General features: G+C 32.7%; 1 long non-coding RNA gene across 3 annotated transcripts; it reads right to left on the reverse strand.

Moving 5' to 3' along the window:
* Positions 1–3375: 3375 nt before the first annotated feature.
* LOC139896594 (uncharacterized) lies at positions 3376–5182 on the reverse strand. Of its 3 annotated transcripts, none has more exons than XR_011776293.1 (5): positions 4854–5182; positions 4634–4764; positions 4098–4478; positions 3889–3953; positions 3376–3485 (listed from the first exon to the last, which is right to left on the reverse strand). It is a non-coding gene; the product is annotated as an uncharacterized lncRNA (long non-coding RNA). The 3 variants fall into 3 exon arrangements; XR_011776294.1 differs by having other exon boundaries at positions 3889–3981; XR_011776292.1 differs by lacking the exon at positions 3889–3953.
* Positions 5183–7997: the final 2815 nt, after the last annotated feature.

A 7997-nucleotide genomic window follows, 5' to 3' on the forward strand; every position in this document is an offset into this window, starting at 1 on the left:
ATTTAGTATTTTTGTCTCAATTTATAATATTACAACTGTTTTCTAGGATAAAAATGTGGTGCAAAGAATAGATTATATAGTTATTTTTACATCTGTCTACTTCTATAGCAAACTTATCAGTAAAACACAACAATCTCTCATTATTATAATCATAATAGTGAGCATAACATAGATATATGAGGCCCAATAGTGAAGAGATGGTCAAAGTGATTATTACAATTAACATCAACAACTCAACTAAGAATCAAAACTTACCGCTAAACATAGCACACAATACTAACCAAGTCAAAACTTATAGATGAATCTTGATTATTTTTTAGAATATAGCTCATTGCAGGATGCCTTCTAGGTAGGATGTGAGACAAAGAGTAGCTGCCATAGTCATTCTAGGATACTTTTCATCTTTAATTCGCCTCTGTTTAGATACTCAACAAATGTAAAATATATATCTAAATAATAAATAATGTGAAAACTTTTCAAATGAAAAGGTTAATCAAACATACATGTAAGTCTCATTGACATGGTCTCCTGAAAAGTGAAATGTAGCCAATTGAACCAGATCCAGTTGATGCTTATTAAAAAAAAGCTTCCAGTCACCTAACCTGCCCATCTTGCTACCTATAGCTATTAGCGAGATTTGACTGATTTTTCCTATATATATGTTAATTAACATCATTAAATTATGATTGATTGTACATGCTAGTGATTTAAAGAGTCTGTTTTGCTTACACATCGAGTAACCACATCGATCCCTGCATTGCTGTTTTTTATATGGTGATTAGCACGAGATTGAGAAATTAACTCATCACTGAGTTTCTAATCCAGCATTGAAAATTATAGTTGTTAGGAGTTCAATCGACGCCCATGAGAAAGTTATCCAACCACCGAACAAGTGACTCTGAAATCTATCCACAACACTAATCTTTATGCTGCAATTTGAGAAAGATATTTAAAAAATAAGTATAATATAGCGTAAGCATCGTTCGTTCACTATAAATGAAACACAAATAACAAAATATTACCTTTGTATCTAGACTTTCCATACTTTAGAGAAGATATAAAACATGGTTCACATTGATAACCCAAATTGGGTTACATTTTTATCTAATATGGGTTGATTGGAGAAGTTTTAATCTTAAATTAGTTTAATGGGTCAATTGGAACATAAGGTTAAAAAACAGGAATCAAATGGGTCAAAAGATAACCTAAACTGTACTTTAACTTTCAGCTTCATTAACATATCTCGCTCCCTAAACACTAAACCCTAAATCTAAACCTTAAACATACTAAACCCTAAACTCTAAATCCTAAACGCTAATCAATAAACCTTAAACCCCAAAACCCAATCCATATAACCTAAACCTTAAATCATAAATTCTAAAATCTAAACCCTAACTTGTAAACCATAAACCCTAAACACTAAATCATAAACACTATACTCTAAACCCTAAACTCTAAAACCTAAACCAACCCTAAACCAACCCTAAACCACCAACGCTATACCCTATACACTAAACCTTAAACCCTAAACTCTAAACCCGAAACCCTATACACTAAACCCTAAACCTAAACCCTAAATCCTATAACACTAAACCTTATATCTATACTCTAAACCATAAATTGTAAAAATAAAACCTTAAACCCGAAACCCTATATCATAAACCTTAAATCATAATTTCTAATATCTAAACATTAAACCTTAAAATGTAAACCCTATACATTAAACTCTAAACCTTAAACCCAATATCTAAACCATAAACCTTAAACCCTAAATCAACCCTAAACCCTAATCCATCAACCCTTAAACTTACACACTAAACTCTAAACCTTAAAGCCCAGTCTCTTTTAGAAAAAAGGTTGCTTAACTAACGAAAGAAAAATTGAACCAGATACATTCTTACCTAAACTTTAAACCTTAAACCCTAAACCATATACCCTAAACCCTATACACTAAACCATAAACCCTAAACCTAAACCCTATATTTATACTCTAAACCATAAATTGTATAAACGAAACCCCAAGTCTTAAACCCTATATTCTAAACCTTAAATTATAGATTCTAAAATCTAAACCTTAAAGTCTAAACCATAAACCCTATACACTAAATTCTAAACTCTAAACCCTAAATCAACCTTTAACCACCAACCCTTTACCTTACAGACTAAACCGTACACCGTAAACCCTAAACCTTAAACACTATACCCTAAACCATAAATTCTAAAATCTAAACCCTAAACCATAAACTCTAAAACATATACCCAACTAAACCCTATACACTAAACCCCAAACCCTATATGTAAACCCTATACACTAAACCCTAAATCATAAAACCCTAAACCCTAAACCCTAAACTCTATACCATAATTTCTAAACCCTAAACCATAAACCCTTAACCCTACACCCTAAACACTAAACCATAAACCCTATACACTAAATCCTAAACCCTAAATACGCAATTAATATTTAGTATTATGTCTCATTTTATAATATTACAATTATTTTCTAGGATAAAAATGTATTGCAAAGAATAGATTATATATGTATTTTTGCATATGTCTACTTCGATAGAAAACTTATATGTAAACCCTCCAACAAGGTCATAATCATAAAAAAATAAACATTAACCTGCAAACCTAAATTCTAAAATTTAAACCCTAACATGTAAACCATAAACCCTAAACACTATACACTAAACTCTAAAACCTATATCTAAACCCTAAACTCTAAAACCCAGACCACCAAAGTTATACCCTAAACCACCAACGCTATACCCTAAACCCTAAATTATAAACCCTAAAATTCTTGGTCTTAAACTATATCGACTTTTACCTAATCCATCTAATTAATGTTTATTAGTTGCATAAACAGTAAAAGAAGATGCCAGAATCAAAAAATAGGGTTAATAGCTTAAAACAGAAATACATAAGGATGAAATCGTGACTCTACATTTTCTTCTAAAAAAACAAACACGCCTATTGCGAATACATAACACCGAATTGATGAACGATTAATTAGATTGATAGTTAAAATTATAACAATAGAGAGAAAAATAGAACGAAACGACTAAAAGTGAAGTTACTTACAAATAATGACATGACCCGAAGATCGGAATTCATCAAATTAATCGAAGATCGTTCTGTATATTCGGACGAACGAAACGATATAGGGTTTGATAATGTCGAATCAACGATGAGAAACTAAACCATATGGGCAGACATAGATATCAAATCACTCATTCAACTTTTTAATCTCCATGCAGTCAACTAAAAATCATATCAACTCTTTCAATTAAATACCATATCAGCAAACAAAAGTTAACAACTTTACATTACTAAAAACATAAATCAAAAGACAGTTATGAACTATGTAAGTTAATACACGAAAAAAGAGTAACCCACACCTTAGCTCATAAATTAGATCAAGCCTGCCACAAGAAACCTCACAGACACCTAGAGCACAAGAGCCTCCCATTGAATGATCTTACCTGAGTAAAAAAGAATATCTAATGAGTTTATCCTCATTTGTTATTTCAGAAAAATGCAAATGCAAATAGTTTGATTATATGACTTACATTGTAAGGTAGGCTACTAATCGTTTTTGTACTGGCATCTAGACTTAGAGTGACCTTATTGTGGTTCTAGCATGCTCATTGATGGTAAATAATGACAACTTAACTTACTATCAGAGTTATGAAACTAATCTGTTCTAGCTTCCTAGGTCATATTGATCTCTTTAAACGGCCATGATAGTATGAAACTAACCATATGTTCTTAGTGAATTACTCAATTTTGACTTGATATAGTCTATTACCATTTCAAATATAATTTTTTTTAAGAAATATGACAACTTAGAAAATGTGAATATCGGAATTAGTTTGAAGTTGCCACCTCTAAGTATGGTAAACTGTATTAGGAGGCAAGTTTGAAATCCATTGCTCGAGACGTTGCAGCTTCTTGATCCTCAAAAAAAGTCAGATTAAGCTTCATACCATTTGATATTTAATGATAGTTAATTACTCATTTAGTTAATTGTATTGATAGTTACTCATTTAGTTATATACGGAGTATTTAACATACTAACTAAATAAGATTCTTACATAGAGCAGAGACATCTTCAATAGGTCCATGAGTGACACATTCAAGCACCTATGAACTATCCAAACCCAATGTCATGTAACCTGCCTTTTGATTGGATCTGTTACAGCCATAGAATATCCAGTCGTCTTCACCAATATATGTTAGCACAATGGCCACGTTAAATGCAAATTCACAAGGTTAGAAAGATAAGACATCAGTTATTGTAAGATGTAAACGTTGAGTAATATGCGTTTAAAGAAGATCCCACCGTTGTCGTCGAACAAAGTATATCTACCATCATCAGGTCTTTACTCATATACAAAGCAAGTCTTCACAACTGGTTGTATCTCAATTTGTGGAAACAATTTGAGCAGTCCCTCTTCCACATCAATTTAAATGAACTGTTCACTCATTTTTTAGATTCATATTAGTCAAATATGAAATTTTAATCTATCTAAAGAAACATAACATGAATGTTGGAAATAAATGACAAATTACTTTATAATATGGTAATAATATGTTAAAATCAAATACAATTTGGTTTAGCCAAACTAACCATTCTTCTTGGACAATTGAGATCAGTACCATAAGACTTCAAAACAATTGTATATGTTTTAAGGTATAGCAAATCGCTATCAAGCCCCCAAAAAACTTGACCACACACTTCTTTCATAAGCTATCAAAAAACTGTATACGATAATAATTAGAATTACATTACATTTAAAAATTACACTAAAGCTAAATTTCATCAAAAAAGAAAAGGTTTCATCACTAACCACATTACAAGTTCCAATTTCTTTGTTTCTTCATATGGCTGATGAGTGACTTCTTCTACGTAAAAAAGTGCAAAAAATTGAAGCCAAAAAATAAAACCCAAAAATTAGAAAATAAAAAGTTAAATTTAGGGTTTATATGACATGTTTGGATCATAGAAGAAGATGAAGAAGACGTCGATTATGCTTTATATATGAATCTAACTAATTTTAATTTGGATTTTCTTCATATAGCAGCATGGTCGCATGGAACAGTTCTGAAGAGATTTGTTGTTTAATGAGTTTATTGTGTGAATTAGGGATTTCTAAGGATAGGTGGATAATAGCGGGTGGGAATGATGAATGGGTGTTCGTGTTTTTTTTTTTTTTTTTTAATTATTAGAAAGGGTATTTTAGGGATGAGGGTTTTAACAATTGATTTATTACCTAATTTTTTTTAGGGGTTGATTAATGGTCGTTAGATTAAGGGGTATTCTAACGTAATTTTTCAATCTAACGGTGATTAAGGGGGGTTTTGAAAACATTTATTAGCTAATAAAGACTCTTTTTTAATGTATAGTAGGATAGGATAGGATATTTAGGTGGTAGATTAGTGCTTATTAGGTTGAAACTTTGAGTTTTCATTTTAATGTAAAAAGTTAAATTTTCTTAATATTAATAACAACAATGACGATGATGTGGTTGTGATAGGCGAAGAAGGCGATAGGGATGGGGCATTAACGGTGGTATGGAGGTGAAGGTGAGAAGACTGTAGAATGTAGGCGAAGAAAGTAGTAGAGACCAACAAATAATAACATGTTTAATGTTTAATGACGGAAATATCATTTAGTAATAAAATAATCGCGTGAATAGTAAAAACATGATTTCTATTTATATATATAAATATATAATAATATATAGGAATAGTTAATAACAACCATAGCATCTAACCATAGCATCTAATATATTGATAGAGCCGCATGACATAATTGACAATACATGTTGTGTAAAAAAAATTGACGACACCATTTTATACATTATGAGGCTTTAGAAATCATATAACGACTAAAAATCTCACATACTTTAGTATAATGTACAATACAATATCATCATGCCCTTTATGCGTTTTCATTTCTAAGTAAATTGTTCTATTTGAATGGACGTATAGTTTAGAATTGGATCTCCTGGAATAATTTTAAAGTCAGATTTTGATATAATATCTTCGAATTTAAAATAAGATTGCATGATATATTCTTTTAAAGACACTTCAAAGTTGTAGCTTGTATAACTTGAATTTGAATCTTCACTAGACATTTTCATGTCTTCAATCATTAGACTACCCGTCGGATAATATTTAATGCTCACTTATTTAAATCCAAATATAAAACTCACTTCCTAACTTATAATAACTAATCTTGTTTGAATGTCCAAAAATTTCAGCTTCTGATGCAGAATTCCTTGAAAAACCGATAAGTGAAGATGAGGTGTGGAAGGCCATAAAAAAGTGTAGTTCTTCAAAGGCTCCGGGTCCCGACGGTTTCAACTTTAATTTTTACAAGCGTTTTTGGTGGTTGATAAAAGATGATCTCTTGAAAGCCATCCATTGGTTTTGGGATAAAGGTGCCATCTCCCGGGGTTGCAATGCATCTTTTATAACGTTGATTCCAAAGAAAACCGATCCTATTTGCTTAAAAGATTATAGGCCCATTAGCTTGATTGGAAGCTACTATAAAATAATTGCAAAGATTCTTTCCATGAGACTTAAAAGTGTGATCAATAAAATTATCGGGTTGGAACAAAGCGCTTATGTCAAGGGTAGGTCAATACTTGATAGTATTTTAATCGGGAAAGAATTAGTGGAAGATGTTCGAAGAAGAAAGGTGAAATGTTGTATTTTCAAACCGGACATAGAGAAAGCTTTCGATAGTGTCAATTGGAAGTTCTTACTTGACATCATGAGCAATATGGGGTTTCGGGATAAATGGAGAAATTGGATATTCGCGTGTTTTCAATCGGCTACGGTTTCAGTGTTAGTTAATGGGTCTCCTACCGATGAATTTAAACTTGGAAGAGGTATTAGGCAAGGTGATCCGCTATCTCCCTATCTTTTCATTATTGCTAGCGAGGGTCTTAATGTGTTAGCTAATATAGCTATTAAAGAAGGTCTTATGCGGGGAGTGGAAATTGGGAGTAATAAAATAAGAATCTCGCATTTACAGTTTGCGGACGACACCATATTTTTTTTGGAGAATGGGGGAAGAAAAGTGTAAGCTATATTCTAAAAACCCTTAAGTGTTTTGAGCAGTCGTCCGGGTTGAGGGTGGACATGTCAAAAAGTGTAGTTTATGGTGTTGGTATTTCTTTTGCGGAAGTAGAAAAGGTGGCTTCCAAGTTTGGGTGTAGCGTTGGCAAATTACCTTTCGGATATTTAGGTATGCCTATTGGTGATAACATGAATAAAAAGAAAGCATGGGAGCCGGTGGTTGAAAAATTTAATAAAAGGTTGTCGGGTTGGAAAACTAGAACGATGTCTTTTGGTGGAAGGCTAACACTCATTAAATCGGTACTTAGTAGTTTACCCCTATACTTCTTCTCGTTGTTTCGTGCTCCTTCCAACATCATCAATCTTCTCGAAGGTACGCATCGTAAGTTCTTTTGGGGCGGGGCGGGGCGGGTGATGATTCCAAAATTTCTTGGGTTAAATGGGATACTATTCTTAATTCATATGGGAAGGGCGAGTTAAATATTGGGTCATTAAAAGCCAAAAACCTTTCTCTTTTATGTAAATGGTGGTGGCGATTCAAAGTTGAAAAATCTTCACTTTGGGTCAATGTTATCAAGAGCATATATGGGCGGGACGGGGGGTTGGGGTCTAGTACTAACGGTTCTCATACGAAGCATCGTTCAGTGTGGTGGAACATCATCAAAATTAGGAAAGATCTACAAAATCTTGGCATCGATGTGGACAATTTCTTTGATCGCAAGATTGGGGATGGGAGGGACATATACTTTTGGGATGACATTTGGGTTGGGCAAGCTAGTCTTAAGCAACAATTTCCTAGACTTTGGCGATTAGAAGCAGAAGGAAATGTATGCGTCAAGGACATAGTGAAGATGGACAGAGGCGAATTGGTATTTTCGTGGGGCTGGACAAGTCCGTTAACGGGA

Source organism: Rutidosis leptorrhynchoides, chromosome 3 (genome assembly GCF_046630445.1).
Source record: "Rutidosis leptorrhynchoides isolate AG116_Rl617_1_P2 chromosome 3, CSIRO_AGI_Rlap_v1, whole genome shotgun sequence".
NCBI classification, from domain to species: Eukaryota; Viridiplantae; Streptophyta; class Magnoliopsida; order Asterales; family Asteraceae; genus Rutidosis; species Rutidosis leptorrhynchoides.